At 42.3% G+C, this 25223-nt stretch overlaps 1 protein-coding gene across 8 annotated transcripts in view; it reads left to right on the forward strand.

The window, feature by feature from the left end:
• Positions 1–25223, forward strand: part of CNTN5 (contactin 5) — a 5719910-nt gene that overhangs the window by 2970494 nt on the left and 2724193 nt on the right. The gene's annotated exons all lie outside the window — the stretch shown is intronic.

Genomic DNA, 25223 nt, shown 5'->3' on the forward strand with positions numbered 1-25223 from the left:
AACAAAAAATAATTGACTTCAACAATTGGCTTAGTTTCTGGTGTCTTTCCAAGAGGATCTGGTATCTGTCTGCCTGGGATGACATGGTTGACAGGCCTCGATGCTTTGCCAGAGATGGCCTCCACCTGTCATACCTGGGGTTCCAGATCTTGGCCAAGGCTCTTGCCGTCCCCATTTTTGCTTTTTTAGGCTATGTCCCAAATACAAATCTTCCAACATAAAAGATCTGTCAAAAAGCAAATTGAAGGTCATGCTGCTCAATGCTAGGAACCTTAACCTGAAAATGCACTCACTGGATGCTCTCCTCACACTGGAAGATGCTGATGTCTGTGCAATCATAGAAAATTGGCTCAGGGCTGCAGAGAGCACCCCTGCCGTTCCAGGCTATACCTCATTCCACACTTTTTGACCCAAAAATGAGGTCAGAAAGACTAAGAGTGGTGGAGTCTCTAGCTTCATTAAGGACAGGCATACCTCCAGACTGGTTTGTCAGCATGACACACTAGAATTACTCCAGGTGCAGCTAACAGTTGGTAAGACACCCATCCACATTATAGCCAGCTATAGACCCCCTCCATAAGTCAGGATACCAAGTCCTCCTACTTGGACCTACCTGACTTCATCAAGGTACCCCCTAACACCCTGATCCTTGGTGCCTTCAACTACCCTACCATAGACTAGATGAACTATTTCTGCACTAATGCACTCACACAATGATTCCTTGGCTTCATCAGTTCTAATGCAGTAGGCCAGCTCGTCTCATCCCCCACAAGGGGAGATAGCATTCTGGACTTGGTTCTCACCAACATGGGCAACCACTGCATCACTCTCATAGTATGTTCCTCCCTTGTGAGACCAAATCATTGGTTTGTCTCATTCAAAGTTTCTATCCCACCCAACCCCTCCCCAAACTTCTCAAAACTGACTACAACCTCCTAAGGGTAGGTATCAGTAGCTTCAAACCACCACCCCCTTCATAGTATGCAGACCACTATGCTGAGCAGTATGCCAATGCAGTATGCAAGCTCCTGTACAACTGCATGGACTCAGAATTAAAACTTGCTCCTCAAGGAAACACAAACCTATCTGGTGGACATCTTCTATCAACAGGCTTTACAACTAAATGAAGAAATTGTTGTCCAAATATAAAAAGGAACAAATTCCAAATTGGAAAAACTTTCTCCTCAGCCTCAATAAGCAAATTAGATCACTAGTGAAAACCTCCAAAGCCAATTATGAGTTGAAACTAGCCTCCAAAACAAAGGGAAACCACAAATCCTTCTTTAGTTATGTCAGGAACCTCCATGGCAAAGACCAGGTTTGTTCCAAATTAGTACTTAATGTTACCACTTACACTGATCCTGTTGACTTAGCCAACCTGCTAGCTGACAGGTTTCAGTACGAACTTCACCCCTATCACCCCAAGGCACATTTGACATCTGCGATAGCTGTTCTGCACCTCACATCTCTGTAGATCAAATGTTAAAGGCCCTATCCAAGGCAAAGAACACAGCTTCCATGAGAACTGAGAGTATTCCAGGATGCATTCTGCACCATCTCCAGCAAGAACAAGCTTCACCATTGAGCACCCTACTCAACCACAGCCTAATTACAGGCTTCATTCTAGCAGAGTGGAGAACTGCCATTGTCATCCCCTTGAACAAAGGTGGTGCCACTACTGACAAAGGGAAACTATCACCACATTAGCTTGACAAGTCGGATCTGTAAAGCCATGGAGTGTATTATTACGGATCTCATAAACAAGGACATAGTACAATCTCCAAGCACTTGACCCCACCCAATTTGGATTTGTCACGGGAAGATCTTGCCTATTGAACCTGGTTGACTTCTTTGAGACTGTCACCAAGGTCTTGAATAAGGGAAAGTCAGTACATACAGCTTACCTTGACTTGACCAAGGCCTTTGACACAATCCCCCACTCAGGCAATATTGAAAAGCTAACACAACTTGACGTAAACCCCTATCTCATCAGGTGGGTGGCCAACTGGCTCATCTATAGGATCTACAAGGTCAAAATAGGTGCTGCCACCTCTAACAGCAGACCTGTCACTAGCAGTGTTCCCCAGGGATCTGGCCTGGGATCCCTACTGTTTTGCAGCCACTTCTCAGAGGTCCAGGCAGAGACAAAGGGCCTGTAGCTGACCAAATGTACAGATGACTGTAGGTTAAGAGCTGATATTGACTCTCCAAATGATGTTAACACACTGCTAGGTCTCACAGCTACACATAACTAGTGCCAAAGTCATGGCCTTAAGTTAAATCCAAAAAAAATTTATTATCACACCATTCGGCAGAAACATGGGCCCTATTGATTACCACATCAGTGGCAACCCCCTAAGCACACAACCTGTGGTGAGAGACCTGGGTACTCAGCTTGACAACAACCTCAGATTCGACCATCATGTGGCAGCAGTGTTCAAAAAATCCTCTTACTTGGTTCATCTCATAAGTAATGGTATTGCATCCAGAAAAAAGAGGTTATTACCTCTCTGTACTCCTCCCTCATTAGGCCTATAACTGAGTATAATGCCCTGTTTGGTATGTACCTCTTCAAACACCTGCACCAACTGGAGAGGCCACAGAAATATCTCACAAAGAGAATCCATGGCCTCCAACATCTGTCCTATACAGACAGGCTCAAATCTCTATCACTGTACTCGGTATCATACAGATTGCTCAGAGGTGATCTGTGGCTCACCTACAAGGCAATATCAGACCCTGCCCTACTAGAAATGTTTCATATCCATAAGTCTAACTCCTCACACATAACCCACTCTATAGGCCTAAATCTAATATGCGACATTAGCAAAACCTGCTGGAGAGACAGGTTTGTCTCCTTGAGGCTGCCCCTCATCTGGAATAGACTTCCCATACATGTCATGTGGAATACCTCACTGACCCTCTTCAAGCACAACCTTAATGAGTGGATGGGAAAATACAAATTTGTCCCTGGGGTTCCACCTTTGTTCCTCATTGACAGGGATGATAGGTGCTGACTGAGGGGTTTTTTTTGGGGGGGATAAACTCTTGACTAGACTTGTAAGGGTCCCAGGGCTATTAGCCTAGTAACTTCCTATGATCTTATAACATGATGCATATGTGTGAATATACTTAGGGGGAATGGGGATAACGATATTAATCCTTTCTTAGAACTGTGATAATGACCTGTCATTGATCTCCAGATTTGTTACACCTACAGAGGACGTACAATACATAAAGGGTGGAATTGTTTTTGTCAATGTAGCACACTGGCCTAGTGGGACTATCCCTTTATAGTGGTTGTAGCAGCATACTGCTATTTGTTTGCCACTGTTGTTTATACATATTATTGGGGGGGTGCCCCTAGGGGACACTCTACAATGGAATCCCATGTTGGGTGTATGATCATACAGCAGTAGCTGTCATGGCACACATGGGAATAGCTGACTATCACTAGTATACACATGCTTAGTATGTTTGCATACTGTGGAATATGACATGTGTGATCAAGTAGTGGGTACTGCCAGCCATTATTTTCTTGTTGTATCTCTACATTGTGTACTTCCATGTATGTGATCCTGACATGTGTTCGCATTTTGTTGTCTTTCAGGAAACATGTATCCCAGGTGCCATGCCCCTTTCACGGATGCACAGAATGATATAATACTGGAAGGCCTCTGTCAACACCATGAATTCCTACTATCCAGGGGGAGGCAAAACAGGGAACAGTGGGCAGCATTGTGTCCTGAACTTGTCTGTGACATGAATGCCATAAGTCATTACATCAGGACATAGGAGCAGTTTCAACACCAGGCAACATACATGATTAATGCTTCATGCAGAAGAACAGCTGATGTAGCCAAGGATCGCTGTTTCACAGATGGAGTGTCTGCAGCAGAACAAGCAATCTCAGCCACTGAAGAATTCCTGGTGAACCTAGGAACAGACAACAGCTCACAGGCATCCATCACACCGTACATTGTGGATGTGGGTGCCGCAGTTGTCATGGCAGAGGAGCATTCAGATAAGCTTAGTTTGATCCGCATTCGAATGCCATAGCATTCAGTGTGTGCATACTTTTACTTGGGTGTCAGGTCTTTGTTCTTTGGGGGGAGGGGTTTAACCCCAGCTTGAATCTCATGCTCAGATTTTGACAACATAACAATTAACACAGTAGCTACTCTAAATGTGAGCTATATGGACTTATTACATTGCTATAGTGCAACATGTGGTGGTACATTCATTACCTCTCCCTCAACTTTTCACATGTATGTCAGGCATACCTCTCAACCTGGAAACATCAAAAATCAGGACAAGGCCCTTGAAAAAATAGGTAAAATCTGTATGCTGATTAACATCTAATTTGCATACATAATTATGTAACCCCACCCACTCCAATGGAACTGTGGGATACCACATTTCAAATGCAAACTGAAGAACAGGCAACCAAAATATGGCACCGGAGTCCCCCTGCAGCCATTCCAATGTCCCATTACCTGGCTACCTTGCCCCATACCATAAACACTAATGTGTGCATACTGCTTTACTTCTACGATTATTTAGATTTTATTTTTACAACACAACAATGCACAAACTCTAATAGACATCTGGTAAAAGCAACGCTTTTTCAAACTGAAAATAGACTTGGCATTAAAACTCGTCTGCCCTTGAAACTCACATTCATTGAAACAGCATTGAAACCCACACCACATCCAAAGAAAATGCATCTGACCAGTGGTGGATAAAGATTACCTTTGGGCTGTTTTCAAATCATTGGCCCCTTGCAAACAAAACAAGAAACATACATGTGTTCTTTTCTTTGATACACCTTCCTGACTTTATTAAATTATATTCCTTGTATAACACAGCACACTTCTTAGAGAGAGCGCATTTTAAATTTATTGCTTGAAGTGAACATTTTCCAGCAGACTGTACTGTAGGCAATGAAACAAAATGCATGAACCAATAATGACAAAACTGTCCAATTCAGAACATTTCCATCATAAAGTCTACTTCAACACCCACACTATAAATAGAATGACAGCAGTGTAAGTCAGGCATCTAGCACAGCTTCTCACACTTCAATTTAATTTTTTTTTTGGGGGGGGGGCAAAAGGTCAAAAACCAGGGACACATTTTAAACAGTGCTTGTATAATTTTGTAAAGTTGCTAGAATAAAAGGCTGTGTTACCACCATACATTTCATTAGGCAGTCTTGAACCAGGACTCTAATACACTACAGTCAAGGCAATATACCACTATGCTAAATCAGCAGGCTCCTGAAAAATAGGAAGACTGAAACGTACTGGCTATCAGTTAGTGAATTTCATTTCTCAGTACAGCTCTCAACCTCTTAGCACAAAAAAACTGGACAAACAAAGCCAATAATGGGGGAATACCAGTTCAGTTCTCACTTCCTCTCACCATAGCTCTCAACCTCTTAGCACAAAAACCAGGGCAAACAAAGCCAATAATGGGGGAATACAAATTCAGTTCTCACTATAGCTCTCAAGTCTTAGCACAAAAAACCTGGGAGAATACAATACAAATTTAGTTTTCACCTGTTAGCAGAAACAACCTGAGTAAAGCTCACAAGTGGTGGCTAGGGACTTTAGGCTCTTTTGTACTCTATACTCAGGGTACAGGGTTTGAGCCTGAGTACCTCTTGCCACCAGGTGTATTGAATGTGGGGCATTTTCTCATATACACACACACACACACACACACACACACACCTTTCCCGCTCATACTCTGCAGTAAATAAATGAAATACAGTCCCGCTGATACTCTGCAGTAAATGAAACACTGTCCCACTCGTACTCTGTAGTAAATAAATGACAGTCCCGCAGTAAATGAAACACAGCCCCGCTCGTACTCTGCAGTACAAACACACCACTTTCCTGCTTAGATAAATTAAATACAGTTTCCACGCTTGCATCAGGCCCAACACACACTACATGAAAGCTCAAAGCTCTGAATTTCTCATCATCCTTGCCCCGCTCATTACATCATTAAACAGATGTGGTGCAGTAATGTAGTCCTATCCCAGTCGCAAAATAAATGCATCGGCAATGTAAATATAACAGACCTGCTTTCCTTTGCACAAGACTCCAGCATTAATAAATGTAGACACAGTAGTCCCGTTCCTGCTCGCAAAATAAATAAATGCAGTCCAGTTTCCACGCTTGCATCAGCAATGTAATAGCTCGCTCACAGATGGAATGGAAGCCATAAATACATGTAATCCAACAGCCAAAAGCCCAGCAAGCAGATGCAAATACACCACTTCCTAGTTCTTGCTTGCAGATTTAATTCAACAGCCGGAAGTTCTTCCTGGGAGCTTTGAGCTCAATTCCTACAGGCTGATGGAGCTGATGTCATTGCGCACGTGATGACATCAGCACAAATAGTGGGAGAAAAAAAAATTTAAGTAAAAGCTGCGAAAAAGTCAGAAACCAAGGGGTGCCACTCAGGAATCATGGCACTCCATTATTTGTACCCCAAAACTCGGTAAAAACCGAGTAATTTGGTACAGTTGAGAGGCATGCTGTCAGGTATTGGACAAGGCCTTGGTCCTGCTCCTGGTAAGCATGTCACTGTTTTATTACAGATGTAGATTTACAGCAATGTATTCCCTAAAGTGTCATCCCAGGCCTGCTGCCTAGATTGCTGTACTGTCGTCATGATTGCCAACTGCACAGGTGTTTTCTGACAGTACACATGTTAGAGTCATACCTATGCCTTGTAGTTGCGACCACACATAGATGTGACAGTATTGTCAGGACATTACAGATTGTCATATTTTTCAACTGTGCAGAGTCTTCACAAATGTCAACAGTGTACCATATTGTTGCTGATGAGACTGCTGTGTAAAGAGCTTTAGTTTACAAGTAACTACAGCTGTTTGTGGGAAAAGTAATGTCCTCAGTTCCTACTGTATGAGGTTGGGTTTTAAACAGGTCTGTGTTAGTAACAACAGTGTATAGAGCTTTACATATATTGCAACATAGTACTGCAGAGCATAATAGAGCAGATATTAATGTACTACTTTTCCTATTCTTATCACAGGTGACCGTGGGGTTGGTGTCTGCCCCCTACACAACCTGATGTAACCATCTTTTGACTCTGATGATGATGGTGGCCAGAGTGAGGCACAGGTGGGGGTTTCAGGGACTGAATATGTCCCAGAAGTTGACATCTCACTTCTGCCCTTATTGTAACCACACACAGTCAGTATGCCTACAAATACTCAGTTGCCAGAGGTCACAGATATTGGACAGTCAGAAGATGGAGACATCGAACATGAAAGTGTGGCAACTAAGGCTCCAGTGAGTGTAGACACTGGCCATAGCCAGAGAGGTGGCAAGGTTCCACACAGGCGGATTAATAGGGGAACTCATAGGAGGCCTGCTGTCCTTCCACCATCTGTTGCAGGTGTCACATAATGAGTCACTTGGTGTATGTTTCAGGCCATCAGGGAGGCATAGGCACATTCTGAAAGGAACTCCAGACGTATGCTCAGGGTTATGGATGCAGCACAGTCTCTGACATCCGTGACTGCCTTCACAGCTTTGGTGACATCCTGGATCAGTTCACTGATGCAACAGAAAGAAGGTGGTCTGAGATTGCAGAATACCTGTCTTGGAAAACACATTGTCTGTTGCAGAACATCCGGCTGGGTTGAGCATCAGACTCATGGATATAGGTCAGCAACCCCATCTGCTGAGATTCCTCGTGGCTGTGCACAATCATCATGTCGTAGTGGTAGTACATGAAGTTCTCTACAGGGGAATGTGCTGTCCACACCAAGACATGGCGGACCATGGGCTTGTGGTCCTGGGAGGTTCCATGGAGGACATGGTCCCAACAGACAGCAGTCACCATCAGGTACTAGCACTGCTTCTGACCTTGGGCATGGAGGTGCTAGTGTAACTCCTGCCAGAGGCAGTTCCCATGTTCAGGGGTGGAGATGGTGAACTGTCAACTGTACCATGCATGTTTCAAAGCTGTCAAACATGTAGGCCTAGCACTGAGCTTGACTGTGTTCACGCACACATTCAGACACCACTGTCAAATTCAGTCACCTACAGACACACACGGCACATTTCCATATTCCATCTTGCATGCTTCCCTTCCTGACTCACACACATGCTTTCAACCTATTGGGTCAGCCTAGCCCTCCTGCACCCCCACACAACACCCTGTGCAAGTGATGATACCTGCGTCTCATCCATGTTATCCTCATCACTGATTTAGGGAAATGAAGCTATATTTATGATGCACAGTGTTACTATATAAATTAATATGTACTTTTGTAATGCAGTGTTGCTTTGCCATGTGACTTGTACTGTTTACTGAAAGATTCTGTATGCTGACATTTGTAATGAGTAAATAAACTACATAATTTTGTGTACCTTATACTGTATGATGTTGTAATGGCTATATACTTACACAATGAAAGGTGTATCATGGACTTGTTTATGTTTCAGTTTCTGGAGTCTGTAGGGGACACATAGAGATACACGGCAGCAATAAAGCCATAGACGTCACAGCACAGGATGGAATGTCAACATAGAAGATATGTTTTCAGCAAGGTACAGCACTATAGGTGCATGGCTCTATAGGTTCATATGTGTATAACAGGCTAGCAAGGACAATGGCATCATCCAGCCTACTCATGCTTCCCTAATCTATGAAAAGTTCTGATACCCTTGATAAGTGGATAAGTGTCACCAGGGCTTCAGGAGCTAAGACATCTACAAGCTGTGGTGATGGAGATGACCCATCTACAAATTTCCTGTTTCCATTACAGACATTTGTCCTACACCAGTTATTATTTTCTTCTTCAGCACAGGGGCGGCTCGTGGCATAGGGCTGCCGGACTGCAGCCCCCTCAAAAATAAAAAAAGAAAGAAAGAAAAATGAAAAATAAAAAAAAATATTTTTTCAAAATTCACGGACTTCACGCATAGACCGAGTCCCAACTACTGTCAGTCTATGCGCATGCTCAACGCAGTCCGGCCATCCCCATAGGGGGACACAAGGAGACGTCTGTGCACTTTTACAGTGCACAGACCCACCAGGATTATGGGTCGCGTCCGGACTGCAAGGACTCGGGACAGAGCATTAGGGATCTCGTCGGCGTCGGGATGGAGCATTGGGATCTCGCGGGTCTTCAGTATTGCACGGGAAGGATGTACGTTAGCTGGATGTATTCAGGTAAGGTGCTTTTAATTTACAATGTTTATTTGTATGGAGTTTGTGCTTTTTAATTTACAATGTTTATTTGTGTGTATGGTGCTTGTGCTTTACTGGAGTGTTTGTGTATTGTGCTTTTTAATTTACAATGTTTATTTGTGTGTGTATGGTGCTTGTGCTTTACTGGAGTTTGTGTATGGTGCTTGTGCTTTACTGGTGTGTGTGTGTGTGTGTGTGTGTGTAAATGCCCCAGGTACTTATGGTGGTGTGGTAGGGAATGCCTCAGGCTTGAACCCTGTACCCTGTGTGCAGGTGTTAAAGACTTGAGTTCCCTACCCACCACCATTTGTAAAAAAAATTCAGATTTTTGCCTCATATTCGATCTGATCTGTTCCTCATAATATCTGTGGTTTGTAAATGTTGCAATGCTTGAAATTTGATGGTGTAGTAGTAGCATTGTTGCCTCACAGCTGCAGGTTCTTGGGTTTGATTCTTGGCTGGGGTTCCTTCTTTGTGGGGTCTGTATCTTCTCCTGTGTTTGTGTGGGTTTGCTTTTGTGTCCTCCCATGTTACAAAGACATGTCTGCATTATTTCTTCCTGGGCCTCTGCTGAAAATTGTTTATTTGTTCCAAGTCAGACTGTCCTGATTAAAAATGTTAAATAAAATTGACAGGCATTTGAATTTCAGACTTAAGGGTTTCTGAATGTTTAATTCCTTGCGTATTTGATGGTGCAGTGGTAGTATTGTTGCCTCACAGCTATAGGTTTTCTGGTTTGATTCTTGGTTGGGGTGGCTTCTGTGTGGAGTCTGCATCTCCTCCATGTGTTTGTGTGGATTTGCTCTGGTGCCCTGCCATTTTACAAAGACGTGTCTGCAGTTTTAATCCCTGCTGAAAATTGGTTTTGTTCTGTCCGCACTAAAATTAACAGGCATTTGAATTTCAGACTTCAGGTTTCTGAATGTTTAATTCCTTGCATAATTGATGGTGCGGTGGTAGTATTGTTGCCTCACAGCTATAGGTTTTCTGGTTTGATTCTTGGTTGGGGTGGCTTCTGTTTGGAGTCTGCATCTCCTGCCTGTGTTTGTGTGGATTTGCTCTGGTGCCCTGCCATTTTACAAAGATGTGTCTGCAGTTTTAATCCCTGCGTCTCTGCTGAAAATTGTTTTGTTCTGTCCGCAGTAAAATTGACAGGCATTTGAATTTCAGACTTCAGGTTTCTGAATGTTTAACTCCTTGTGTAATTGATGGTGCAGTGATAGTATTGTTACCTCACAACTATAGGTTTTCTGGTTTGATTCTTGGTTGGGGTGGCTTCTGTCTGCATCTCCTCCCTGTATTTGTGTGGATTTGCTCTGGTGCCCTGCCATTTTACAAAGACGTGTCTGCAGTATTAATCCCTGCGTCTCTGCTGAAAATTGTTTTTGTTCTGTCCGCAGTAAAATTGACAGGCATTTGAATTTCAGACTTCAGGTTTCTGAATGTTTAATTCCTTGCAGATTTGATGGTGCAGTGGTAGTATTGTTGCCTCACAGCTGTAGGTTTTCTGGTTTGATTCTTGGTTGGGGTGGCTTCTGTGTGGAGTCTGCATCTCCTCTCTGTGTTTGTGTGGATTTGCTCTGATGCCCTGCCATTTTACAAAGACGTGTCTGCAGTATTAATCCCTGCGTCTCTGCTGAAAATTGTTTTTGTTCTGTCCGCAGTAAAATTGACCGGCATTTGAATTTCAAACTTCATGTTCTTCAGAATACATAGTAGCACAACCTTTTTTTCTAGCAATTTTCTAAGTTTATAAGATGAATATTTTAAATTTGTCCCTATTTTTGGGACTGTATTCCCCCATTATTGGCTTCGTCCAGGTTTTTGTGCTAAGGTTGACAGCTATGGCAAGAACTGAATTCACTGAATATGGACTGTAGAATTGTGCATATTTACTGATAAAGGTGCACTGTAGAATTGTGCATATTTACTGATAGAGGTGCACTGTAGAATTGTGCATATTTACTGATAATGGTGGACTGTAGAATTGTGCATATTTACTGATAATGGTGGACTGTGGAATTGTGCATATTTACTAATAATGGTGGACTGTAGAATTGTGTATATTTACTAATAATGGTGGACTGTGGAAGTCTGAGTAGACTTTTTTATGATAAATGTTCTCAACTGGGCAGTTTTGCCATTATGGGTGCATATGTTTTGTTTCATTGCTTACTGGAAAAATGTTCAAAACAAATTTAAAACACCCTCTAACAAGTGTACTGTATTGTACAAGGAATATAATTTTTAGTACAATGAGGAAGGTGTATCAAAGAGCACATGTATGTTTCATATGCAAGGGGCCTATGATTCAAAACAGCCCAAAATTAATCTTTATCTGCCACTGGCAAAATGTATTTTCTTTGAATGTGGGTTTCAATGCTGTTTCAATGAATGTGAGTTTTAAGGGCAGAGAAGTTTTAATGCTAAGTTTTCATTGTGAGACTGCATTGCTTTGTTTAACAGATGACTTAATGTTTGTGCTGTAAAATACAAAATAAAACTTTCAAATGAAGTCCAATCATTGAAGTAAAGCAGTATGCACATTAGTGTTTATGGTAAATGGAGTGAAATAGCCAAGTAATGGTTAATTGGAATGGCTGCAGAGGCTCCAGTTCAACCATTATTTTGTCAGGGGAAGGGCAGCAAACTCAGACAGGCCCAGCTGAACTATACCTCCCAACTGTCCAGATTTTCAAAGAAAGAATAGATTTTTGCTTCTTATTTTTGGTTTGTTGTTCATAAAATTTGTAGTTTTAATTCCTAAATGATTTGCCAGAAGTCACTAAATAATAAGTTTCAGACTTCATAACCTTCATATAAATGCATGTTAAAGTAAGAGCCGTTCTATCAACTGTCTCAATTTATACAAGAGCAATTTTAGTACTGTTTATATGTGCCCCCCAATATATTTGGCCTTGTTCAGATTTACTGCATTAACAGGTTGAGAGGTACATGCAAATAAATTGCTTTATAGAATTAGGCATAGCCAACCTCTCAACTGTCCCCAATTTTTGGCTCAAAATGTTGCTCTTCCCCTAATAATCCCTCCATAAAATAGCAATTTTGGAAGAAAACATGGAGGGTTTACAATTAAGAAATAACTGTAATAATCAAAGTTATAGATTACTTGAAATGCATGTAGATTCTTTTATTTTGTCAGCTGCTCAAGGTAGCAGTACTAATATTAAAGTGTCCCTTCTTTGACAGGTAGAAGCTGTATTGTGTGTCTATTTTATATTTTTGCATCACATTTTTGGTCCATTTTTCATAAAATTGTGTTTTTGGCAAATTAGTGACAAATCACTAAAGACTGAAGTTAGAAAATGACAGACATTTGAGTTTCAGATTTTATACCCTTCAGAAAATTCATACTAATGCAAGACCTATTCTATTATCTTTCTAAGTTTATTAGAGCAATATTTAAAAATTGTCCTTATTGTTGTGCCTTTGTCCCACTTCTGTGTATGGCTTTGTCCAGATTTCTTGCTCTTGAAGTTGAGAGGTATGACAAATGTGTCAGGGCCATCACAGTCAGCCAGAGAGATTTCAAATTGTGACATGCTTGTTGCACCCCACTCCCCATGTAGTGACTCTGGATGTGTCCAAGCAAGGCAAGGAGTAGTTGTATCTACCTTGGATGGGGAGGACACACTGCATAAGTACTACAGTGGCTTTTCATCTGTCCTTGATTTTGCAGAATGGTCTGGTTTCTGTCATATTTTTGTACTGTTGATTTATGCTTATTACTCAAAGTGCCTGTTGCTCTGTGTTTAAGTAGCAATGCTTTAATGACCATAAGGTAAGCTTGTCTGACATCGTAAGATGCAAGTAAGCTTTAATAAGCATACTGTTAAAGAATTGCCAACATTGAAAGCCTTTCTGTTGTTGCCATGCAGAGAATACTTGACTAGATAATGTATAAGCCTTGGGTATTAAAGGACAGGATTCCATTATTTTAAAAGCTCATTACACTTGTTGGAGACTTCCAGTCATCTCTACAGGCTTTACCCGTAAACTAAACAGAATGCCAATCATGTGTGGTCCATAACCTGTACAGTAATCCTTTAAGCAATGTATCTCGAGCTTGTTTCTTGTTTGCTTTTCATTTTTTTACTTTTATCATGTTTTCCCCATGAAACAAGTTGTCAGGCAGCAGGTCTTTTTGGATAAGAAACATTTTTACAAGTGGGGGCATCACATAGATTTCTACTTTCAGCATGTTGCTTGGTACTTTAATAAAGCTGAATATATTATAATTAGAACTGCAGTGCAAGGAGAAGTGGTTTGAGTTGAGTGCTTCTGGTTTTTCTTATACTTGATTTTGACTGGCATTCCAGTAATGTATTTAAAAAGTAATTTATTTTTTCATGCCTCACAACCTTTTGTTTCCATCTAAATATTAAGTAAGCTGTCATGCAGCCAATGCATTGAAATATTTTTATTCTTCTACACTTATTTTTGTCTTGATTGGACTTTCATAATGATGGTTTGCCACCCAGGGCAGCGTATTTAATTAAAGTTAGTTTTTTTGTGGTTTTGTGCATAGCCCCTCCCCTTTATGGTTGGCCACACCCCTTCCATTTGACCCCGCCCATTCAGCATCTCCTGCAGCCCCCCTGTGATTTGAAGTCACCAGCCGCCACTGCTTCTGCATCCCATTGTTTAACTTCTGCATGATGTGTGTTGCACCAGATGTGTGCTTTACATGCATGGTGGCCTGTTACATATAGGGTATTGTGTCTGTGTTACGTACCTCTCCATCATGTACTATTTATACCACAGTGACAGCATATTAAGTAGAGCAAGTGAGATATGTGTTAGTCTTGTCTTGGACACATGGGAGGTACACAGTGGGATCTGACAAGTCCTTGTATGGCAGCCATACACTTCCTTGCCAAAGGATGTAGGACATAGACTACACATGTATCTTGACATGGACTGCATAGGACATGTTATCTACAATGTGCATTGGTTTACCATGAAACCTGTGTGGCTGCTATACTTGTAAGATATGCCTGTGTAGTGACATAGCAAAGATGCCATCACACTCAATGATAGGTGTGATGAGTGACAAATTCAGTATAACAATGACAGTCTGGGATTTACATGTCATACCTTTCTGTATAGATTGTACAAAACTGAACGGATCCCCACATCTTACCGACTAGTGAAAGTCAAAGGCTACATTACTCCCTGTGTCCATAACTCCAAGACTAATGGCCCAGCCATGTGCAGTGTGCAGACACTACCATATTTTCCAGGGTTGGATGACTTCCCAAAATATAGTATTGTGCAGTCAGTGGCATTTGCTATTTGTCAGTAGCTTTGACAACAACTGAATGTGTGTCTCCGGCCATCCTGGATAACTGTTGGCTCTGTGTGGGATACAGTCACAGCTCCTAATATGCAATCACTTGCTAAGTTAGTCAGTCAGAGGTCACTAACAGTGGCTGTGACTTCAGAGAAGGGAATGGCTAGAAGCGGCACTCCATTAATGATATCTGGGGAAATCCACTGGTGACTGACATCATTGTAGCATAGGTCTCCCAATCTTTCCAGAATATGACTATCAGACACTTGCCTATCCACCAGCTGATATACCACTCTGTAAATAACCTACACAGTTTTCAGCAAGGCTTACTGGCCTAATATTGTCAAAGACCTTGTCAGGCCATGGTAGTTGGAGTGAGTCATATTCCTCATATCCATTACATAGCTTAACACTCAATAAGGTCCACTGGTAAGACTAGGTAGGCATGATTAGATCTTGAGCAAAACAAACCGTGCGTGGTCCAGTGTAAGTAAGTGTATGAAGTTGTTACTGCTCATATCCACGCTAACTCCTTTCATGGCATTTCATATCACACGACTCAAAGATATGGAGACATGGCTTGGCACTGCACACTAGCTGTCCTTTGTGCAAGTAAGTATTGCAGTTACTTCCATAATGTTCCAAGAAGAGAGTCATCCAAGGTGTCTGTACAGAGCATAGACAAACATGTTTGGGAAGTGTAATACATATATCCTGTGAAGATAAGGTGGGAGTTTTACACAGGTATTCTGCAGTTGGACACTACCCAAGTTGTATGTACTGGAAGGACACAATTACCTTGTGAAGACTGTGGAAAGCAGGGGAGTCCATGTAATTGCTCATGCCTGGCAGCTATTAATGCTGGTCTCACCAAAACCACTCTCACATAGGCTAACATGCTCTGATACATTGTCTGCCATCACACACAAAACATTACTATGAAGCTCATGATGAGAAGCAGGATGCAGCATGTTTGTTCATCCACATAGTTGTCCCAAATTATGAAAGGCTCTGTAGGCTTCACATGCTCTTCTCTAGGTAGATGCCTTGATTAGCAACCTGGGCACTCAGTTGGCTTTTGCATGTGTTATGCCTTCTGTTTCAGGGTTGGTGGTATTTCACTAGGGAACTGGCAAGATGGTGATTAGGAGCACTGCTGCAGTGTCACAATATAAATTGCAATGTCCAGTGACATAGATGTCAAGGCTTGCTGAAACAGGCAGCACAGTGTCGGTGATCCATCATAGTCAACAATTTCACAGCAAGTCATGCATTCTGCTCTTCAACAGATTATTGGTGGATATCTGATGACATGGCTGTGAGGCCTACTGCAGCAGAATGGCCACTTTTGGCCAATGTGTGTCCACCTGTCACATGTCCTAGGCATGTCACACTGTACAGTTATGTACCTGAAACATGTCTGTGTTCCAACATGTCACACAATAACTAGTTTGCTGTCTGGTTACTTGACAGGCATCATACGCTTGTGAGGCCAATGTACTGTCAGCAAAATTAATAAAGTCCTCTATGCATGCACAGGCATCCAAATCTTCACTGCAAGGAGTGCCTACAGACACTGTATGTCAGACTGTCAACCCCAAGGGTACGGCAGCATGATCCTAACTTTGCAGGACCTGCTGATGAGATGTGGAAAGTGTCCCCACCCCTCTTATCCTATGACACACAAACACAATGTGTGACAGATGTCACTGCATTTCAAACCTTGCTTCCATGGTGCCTTCAACAGCAGTCATTACATATTGCAATGAGCATTTTGCCAGCATGCACAGCTTACATCCGGCTCCACCTACACCCACATCTCACACATCTGCATGTGTGCAGCACCTTACTAGACACATTCCCAAACAAGAGACACCTCAGAAAATACTGCCTCTGGAGAGCACAGTACACATAATACTGCATGCCTCATTCTCTCACTGGTCAAACACCAGAAGCAAAACACAAAATCACACCTTTTATTCATAGGTAATTACATTGTGAAACACATTATCTGTGTCAATTGGCTACATATGGGAAAGATCACAGTTAGCTGCCTGCGGGTTGACACAATACGCCATACCACACATTACCACAAATTAAGGAATATCAGTTAACATAATGTTGACATAATAGTTCCTGTAGGTGTGTATGACAAAGGACATATGTCAACAGACTGTATGCAGACACATGATTGACATTAGACAGTCAGTGTATCTCACGGGTATGCGCCTAGCTTTCACCTAGGATGATGGCTCCATACACATGGAAATTGATGGAAATCACTAATTGCCTTAACATGTGGTGTCACTGTAAAAGGATCTACTACATGCCTGCCTGGGATGTTTTGCACAATAGACATCAATGCTTCACCAGTGATGATCTTCATCACTCCCCACTGAGATTTAGAGTACTAGCCAAGGCTGCTTACACCCCCACAATGCATCTTATATGCACTGTCTGGAGGGAAATCTTTGCAATAAGAACACCATATTCAAACAATATCATGGTTATGCTGTTACAGGCTGGGAATGGCAACACTGAACCCCACTTTGTGGAAGGTGTCCCCACCTTGGAATATGCAGATGTGTGCAGTCAAGGACATCTGGTTCAAGGCTGTGGACAGCACCACAGCAATAAAACACTACATGTCCATCCACATATTCAGACCTCAAAATTAGAGATTGGAACTTTTCTCCCTCAGCCTCTGCTGAAAAAGGGCTATTTGCAGCTCAGTCAGACTAATCCCAGTCAACAAATGTAAAATAAATAACTAAATAAATAAAATAACAGTGTGCAAGGTAATGTAGGTGGTGTATACATACCCATTAAGGATAGATACACATCTGGATTTTGTGAAATGCTGTGATTTCCCAGAGACACTGAAGGTGCCATTCACTACTGGAAGGGCACATAATCAAGCAATGTCCAGCTACAGGAATAGCTCCATGAATCCAGACACCTATTGTGCTTATTTGGATGTACTTGAGCCTATCAAGATATATAATTTCACCATGGTTTGAGGTGGCATGAGGTGACTACTAACTGTGTTGCTTAGTCGTGCAGGAGCTCACTTGCCCGAAGGTCAGTTAAGTCCTTAACTACAATACCCTGGAGCAGTGCAGTGACATCCCCACATGCGGAGCCAACATATTGCATCATATGTTTACCAATATGGGTGACCACAGCAGCCCTGTACTGTGAGGTCCTCCCTGGTGGGATATGACAACAGATCAGTCTCATTAAAACTACCAGAACTAACCTCCCCTTGCAGACAATACAGACATATATTTCAACAAAGCAATTTATTGCTTTCTGTGGGATGGTATACATAACTTGACTACACTCACCCCTCAGATGGGACAGGCAAGTATGCTGAGCTCTACACCCATGCATTATGCAAGCAGCAGTACAACTGCATGGGCTCGGCTGTACCTAACATGAGGAACACGGGATCCTCGTGGCACAGCAAACCTGCCTGGTGAACAACTGTCATTAGCAAGCTGTACAATAAGAGGTGCATATTGCTGTGTGACAGCTGGGGTGAGGGTGCCCCCTAAAATGGAGGCACGACCTCCTTAGCTACAACAAGCACATAGTGTTGTTGTGACATTATATAGATACAGTAAGTGACAAAATTAGCCACCTACACAAAGCAGAACCACAATGCACAGTGTAGTTGTATGTGCAACCTCAAAGGACAGGCCCAGATTGTCAGTGAACTCGTATGTAATGATACCACATATAATGACTCTGTACTCATAGCTAACCTGTAGTACCACAGGTTCTGCATCAACTTCACTTCCCTATCCCCACCACATATGCCACATGATGTTCCTGCAACCTGTCACATACCTTCCATATCTACAGAGCAGGTTGTAACTGGCCTCTCTATTTGGGATACACAGCATCTATTGGACATGCTAACATCCCAGGCTGCATCCTACATGGGATCTGACAAGGATTACTAAAACCACTGGAAAGGCTTTTCAATCATACTGAAATCACAGGCTGCACCCCAGCTGACTGGACAACGGCAACTGTTATACACTTGCACAGGGGTGGTGCATCCACTGACCACCAGAACTATAGACCTGTTTGTCTGAGTATCCATATCTGTATGCACATAAGGCAAATCATCATGGAGCTGATCAGCACACACATATATGACATCTACACAAAGTTGACTGCACACAGTTTGGACATCTGACAGGGGGTTCATGACTGCTAAATGTGGTGGACATGTCCGAGGCAGTCACCAAGGACCTGGGTGCGGGGACATCAGAGCATACAACCACCTGGACTTAGCCAAGCTGTCTGACTATATCCGCCACTCGAGCATCATTTACAAAAGCACCCACTTAGGCATCCACTGTAATATCATTGTAGGGGTCACTAAGTGGCCCATTGATGGCACACATACTCAACATAGGGATATCCACCTCCAAAAGCTGATCTGTGAATAGTATTGCTCAACAGAGCTCAGTCCTGGGTCCTCTACTACTTGGAATCCATTTACCCATGATGCAAGCGAATACTGAATGTCCGTGGCTAACAAGATGGGCTGATGCATAAAAACTGTGAACACTCATAGAGTCTGTGAGTTATGTCAATATCATACAAGATACAAGAGGGTATTGACGAGCAAATGCCTGTTGACATATTAATGGCCATAAACTACATGCAAATATACATGTAGTATAATTTCCATCACTAACACCTATGTACCTGGCAAGCAGCACATCAGACGCAACATGTAATGTACATAATCAGGGGTGATACAACTGGGCACACAGTCCTGGCCACACATGTTTACACCTAATGTGCCTGAGATCACAGTGTCTCCTCATTGGTATGATGGAAATCATGTCATAACTGAGGGTATCGTCACCCATAATTGACATACTCATAACCTCAATGTACACTTCCCACAGCATGCCAATATCTGAGTGCAATGGCCATTTGGTAATGTACCTTTCCAAGCACTACTAGCAATTGCACATAATAGAATGGTCCCTCACAAGGGAACTTCACATCTTCAGTATCTGTTCAATGGGGATCTTTGAAATCAGTGTCATAGGTTCATAGGATCATAGATGTTTATTAGGCTAACAATCACAAGGCCTTTTTAAGCCTAGCCATGCATCCCAAACCTCTGACAGGTTCTGATACTATTGATAAGTGTAAGCATGGGCCTAGGAAATGAACCATTTACAGTTACCTGTTTGCAATAGAGACATAAGTGTTTAATCAGGAATGCATTTCCGGTTTCCCATCCAATTGTCCAACTTGCACTTGAATTGGCTTAGGGAGGAACTCTGCTTCACATGGATGGGGAGCCTGTTCCATAGACGGGTAGTCTCTGGGACACATGCTTATCTCTCCAGCAGATCCTATTTATATTACAGGCAAGGATTAAGTCTTTAGAATGGGTAATTCTGGTACTGTTTGTTTTGTGAATATGCAGAAGGTCCATCAGAGTCGGTTCTGACAATGCCCTGTCTGCCAGGCATAGATGTCCCCTCTAAAGCCTGTAGGAGACAGAATACAGGCATAGGGCATTGTGGTGGTCTGCATAGGCCATATTGGTCTGCATAGGCCATATTACTTATGCCCTGTATTCTTTTAGTGAGGAACCTCTGTGGATATTCCAGTTGTTGGATATGCCTGGTTAGGTACATACCAAAGGGGCATTGTACTCAATGATAAGTGTGATGAATGCCAAATACAGTGGAACAATGACTTTCTTGGACTTAGATGCCATACCTTTGTTTATAAGTTGCTCAACATAGAATGATTTTCTCACCACTGTAGACACATGATGATCAAAGGCTAGATTACTATCTATGTGTGTCCCTAAGTTCCTGACTACTGGGTCAACTCTAAGGTTTTTTTTGTCAATATGATAGTTACCAGGGATGGATGACTTCCCAAAGGATACTATTATGCATTTCTTGGCATTTAGTTTTAGTCTATGGCCCTGATAGCAGTTGTTTGTCTATGTCAGCCCCTCCTGGAGAACATTTGTGTCAGTATGAGATTTAATGACAGCTCCTAATTTGCAGTCATCTGCAAATTTAGTCAGCCGGAGACCACTGAGATTGACCTTGACTTCTGAAAAGTAAATGCTAAAAAGAAGCAGTCCACGGACTGATCCCAGAGGGACTCCACTTGTGACTGGCCTCTTTGTAGAGGTTAACTCCCCAGTTCTAACTTCATGGGTCCTGTCTGTGAGACAGTTGGCTATCCACCGGGAGACATATGGGTTTGTACCTAACCTCTTGAGTTTGCCAACAATGCCTGAGTGGGCTATTGTGTCAAATGCCTTGGCCAGGTCAAGGTAGGCAGTGTGAATGATTTTGCCCTCATCCATTGCTTTGGTGACCTTCTCAAAGAAGTCCACTAGGTTGAGTAGGCATGATCTGCCCTTGATGAAACCAAACGGAGTTGGTTCCAGTGTCTGGAGGTTTACTATATCCCTATTGATCATCTCCATGATAATTCTTTCCATGTCTTTACATATAAGACTAGCGAGACTTATGGGTCTGTAGTTTCCAGGGTCTGTAGATGGCCCACCTTTGTGCAGAGGGATGACTGTTGCCTTTCTCCATTCATGAGGAATGAAGCCTTTTTGAAGGGTACAGTTAAATAGTAATTCCAGAGGCCTTGATAGCTCATGTTTCATGCTACTTAGAAGGGATCCTGGGACATTATCTTTCCCACTAATGCAGTGTTCTTGTTCTTAGAGACAGCATTAAGGACCTGTTCCCTAGTGATAGTAGGGGGGCTGTCATTGTAGCCTGTGGCATATAGACTACTCAGAGGCGATCTCTGCCTTGCATACGGAACAATGTGTGACCCTGCTTGTTTATAAATGCTGCATATCTGTATGTGGGATGGTACATCGATTAATCAGTCTAAAGACATTAACCTAGTATGTGACATTAGTAATACATGCTGGTGGAAGAGATCTGTCTAGCAGACTTTAGCACACTTTTGAAACAGAACCCTGCCTAATGGCAAACAGATCAAGTCAGTTTACCTCACCATATGCCATCTGTATGATTGGCTGAGTGACCATCATTTCATCACAGGGCTTTTGCCTGTGTCCCTCTTGGACTGGGGCAATATGTGCTGATCATGTAAATAAGACTATAAAGTTGTCTAGAATTGTGAGGGTATGTAACCATTATGGTAGGGAAGTTTAAACATCCTATGGTTCCATAAACTGATGTAAAATGGTCTAACAGCCACACACACAAGCCTGGCTACACTGAGAATAGCAGCACTTCCAATTACTGCTTACAGGACATGGCATAGTGCACACATAGTCTGTGTAGATTATAATGCTTACTTATCTAATGGTGCACACTACAGATCACAGTATGTGATGCATGCAACACACCTCATGTCTACTATTACTATCTCTTTAGAACATATTATTCTAGATGACATCAGCAGGTCTAGTTGTGGTCAGGCATATGGAAGCCCACATCACCTGCTACAAGTAAAATACTGCAAAACCCTACCTCTTTCTAAGTTAGTGAGGTGATAATATTTATGCTGAACAGACATGCGCACACGCACACACACACACACACACACACACACACACACACACACACAAACACACCAATTGGACTGGAGTGAGATTAGAACCCCTACCTAGGTAGTCTTACACACTATAGATAACACAGTACTTATTGCACAGGCCACAGCTTAAGTTTGATGTTACAATGGCATCTGGTAGACTTAAAGTAGATGACATCATCAGGCCTTGTAGAAGAGGGCAGTTCGGAAACCAGCAGTAACTTACTGGGCCAAAAAATGCATAACCATTACAGTTTGATAGCCAATAACAGATTCTCAATTGTTTTGCAGGGGGGGGGTGCACACATACATACACACCCACACACACACACACACACACACACACACACACACACACACACACACACACACACACACACACACACACACACACACTCTCTAAGTAGCTTGGAGTGAGATTAGAAGCCCTACCGATCTAGTCTTACACACTATAGATCACAACAGTTATTGCACATGCCATGGCTGACATCTGTTTTATATATGATTGCCAGCAGACTACTTGTGGATTACACAAACTAAGCTTGTGTTGAACAGCATCTGTGGCCTGCAGAGTGATATTGCTGCATACTGTCATCTGCTTCTAGTATCCTACCAGTCAGACAACAGTTATTTATCCTAGCTATGTATCTACAGTCACCAGTTTGGCCATACATGTCTGTTTGCACTTGGATGGTCAAGCCTGTGGGCAGGAACAATGTGCCCTGTCCATGCGTGAGGATGTAACATTATACATTATAACACCTGTTCTGACATCCAGCAGGCACAGGGTTCTGTAGGTAAGTGCATTATGTACTGTTAAGCCCTTACTTTGGATCCTTTGAGCAACATTATAGATGTGTGATAGTGCAGCTTTCCTCACCATTATTAGAGTATGTAGAACAATACAGACATCCACACACATATTTATGTATGTAACAGGGATGTATATATAAATGTAGCTGTGTGTGTGTGTGTGTGTGTGTGTGTGTGTGTGTGTGTGTGTGTGTGTGTGTGTGTGTGATATGTATATGTCTTATGTAGATATATGAGGAGAGACTGAGATGCATGTTTTGATATATATATTATATGTATATATATATATATATATATATATATATATATATATATATATATATATGTATTTGTAAATAGAGATAGATATACTACCTATATGGGAGACAGAGAGACAGATAGTGACAGACAGAAATGTGTACATATGTGTATGTATGTATATACATATCTATACATAAGAGGTCATATTGATCAAGGGCAACAGAATTGTGCTCAGTTTATCCAAGTATATGAGTATGCCCAGTATGATTTTCAGTACTTATAAGGTGACTCCAGACCACACCTACTTGTACACCAGTCCGGGATTTTGTGTGACAGACAATGACATCTGTCGCTGTTTCTGCATTACTGCACTTCGCTCAAAATGTCCATGGCATTCTCCAGCTGTCTGATGTAATTAATATTTGACAGAGGGTAATAATGTTGCACCACACACAGACTAACAGTTTGTAAAGAAAAAAACATTTAATAATAACTCACATCCAAAAGATATGGATACATCCAGATTAGAACCATCAACAGCATCACCCTTACTAATTCCCTTAATCCACTGAGATACACAAGCTGCTGGACAGAGATAGCTCATTCATAACACAATCAACAGCATACATATATATGTAGTTATTCCTGTATTAAGTGAGACATACAAATGTATGATCAATTTCTGTGTTACTGCCCTGAGATTGCCTGGCCTGCTGATATACTATTGATGAGTTACTCTTAAAGCCATTATATGAAAACACTGCTGTATTGGGGGGGGGCTGGGAGGAAAACACCACATGTTCTGCTGGGATACACAGAAGTCCAGATATCATGTGACCCCACTGTTTAACGTTACCCTTGACTGATATAGTGAATATTCCAACCATGAGGCCTAGTGAGTATGGAACACATACTAGTGGACTGGGTATTTAAAGTTGCATGTGGATGTTACTTCTGTCCAAATAATCCACTATATTTACTTGCATTAATGCAGAAAATCCATATATACAATACCATTTCATAGTAATCCTTTCAAGTACTGTGTAAGTTACAGGCTTACCTTGCAAATGCATCAGTTGATAGAACTGTATGTCAGTGCTGTCTCTGTCTGATGCAAGCAGTAAACAGCTGATACATGGATAGGTAAAGGTTGTATGGGTTGCCTGGCATTAATTTTAATATATGTATATGAGTGGGAGCAAGATGTCAGCCCCTAGGTCCTTAAGTTTTCAGTGAACATGCTATGCATTGTCTCTTAGCCAAAGCCAGGGCATATTGAGCATGCCTACGTCTGCCTACAGGGACATCAGCAGGAGGTTCCTCCTCCAAGTCCTCCTGTGACTGTGGCTGTGGTAATGTAGGCACTGGTGGTGGGCTGTGTATCCCTTCCCTTTGCTGATCCTGCTCCAGCTGTTTCCACAGGCTCATGTTGTGTAGCATAGCACATACTGTGAACATATGTGCACATGTGGCTGGAAAGTACTGCAGGGCTCCACCAGATATATCTAGGCACCGGAACCGTGACTTCAGAATCCCAAACACACTCTATGATGTTTCTAGTTTGTGCATGTGCCTCATTATGGTGTACTTCCATGGGTGTGTGTTCATTTCTGATGGGTGTCATCATCTAAGGTTCCAGGATGTATCCAGAATCCCTCAGCAAATGTCAGTGTGGGATGTTCCCTCTAGCAAGCATCTGGTGCAGCTGTGATGTGTGTCAGATAAGGGAGTCAAGAGAACTGCCAGGGCTGCCAGCACACACATTCATGATAATTCCCTGGCCATTGCACATGAACTGGCAGTTGATGGAGTGGTATCCCTTGCAGTTGACATAAATTCTACCCTCTTCACCGGATGGTGCCTTGATGTGCATGAGTGCATTCTATGGCACCCAGTACTACAGGGTAGTGGTATATATGGTAAATGTATTGCATATTGCTGACCCTCACCTCAAGGGTGAGTGGAAAAGAAATGTGAATATCTGTGAGACCCTTAACAAGTCTCCAGCTAGTCTTCAGAAAGTAGTTGTAGC

This window comes from Protopterus annectens, chromosome 5.part0 (assembly GCF_019279795.1).
Source record: "Protopterus annectens isolate FY-2018-M chromosome 5.part0, PAN1.0, whole genome shotgun sequence".
Classification (NCBI taxonomy): Eukaryota; Metazoa; Chordata; order Ceratodontiformes; family Protopteridae; genus Protopterus; species Protopterus annectens.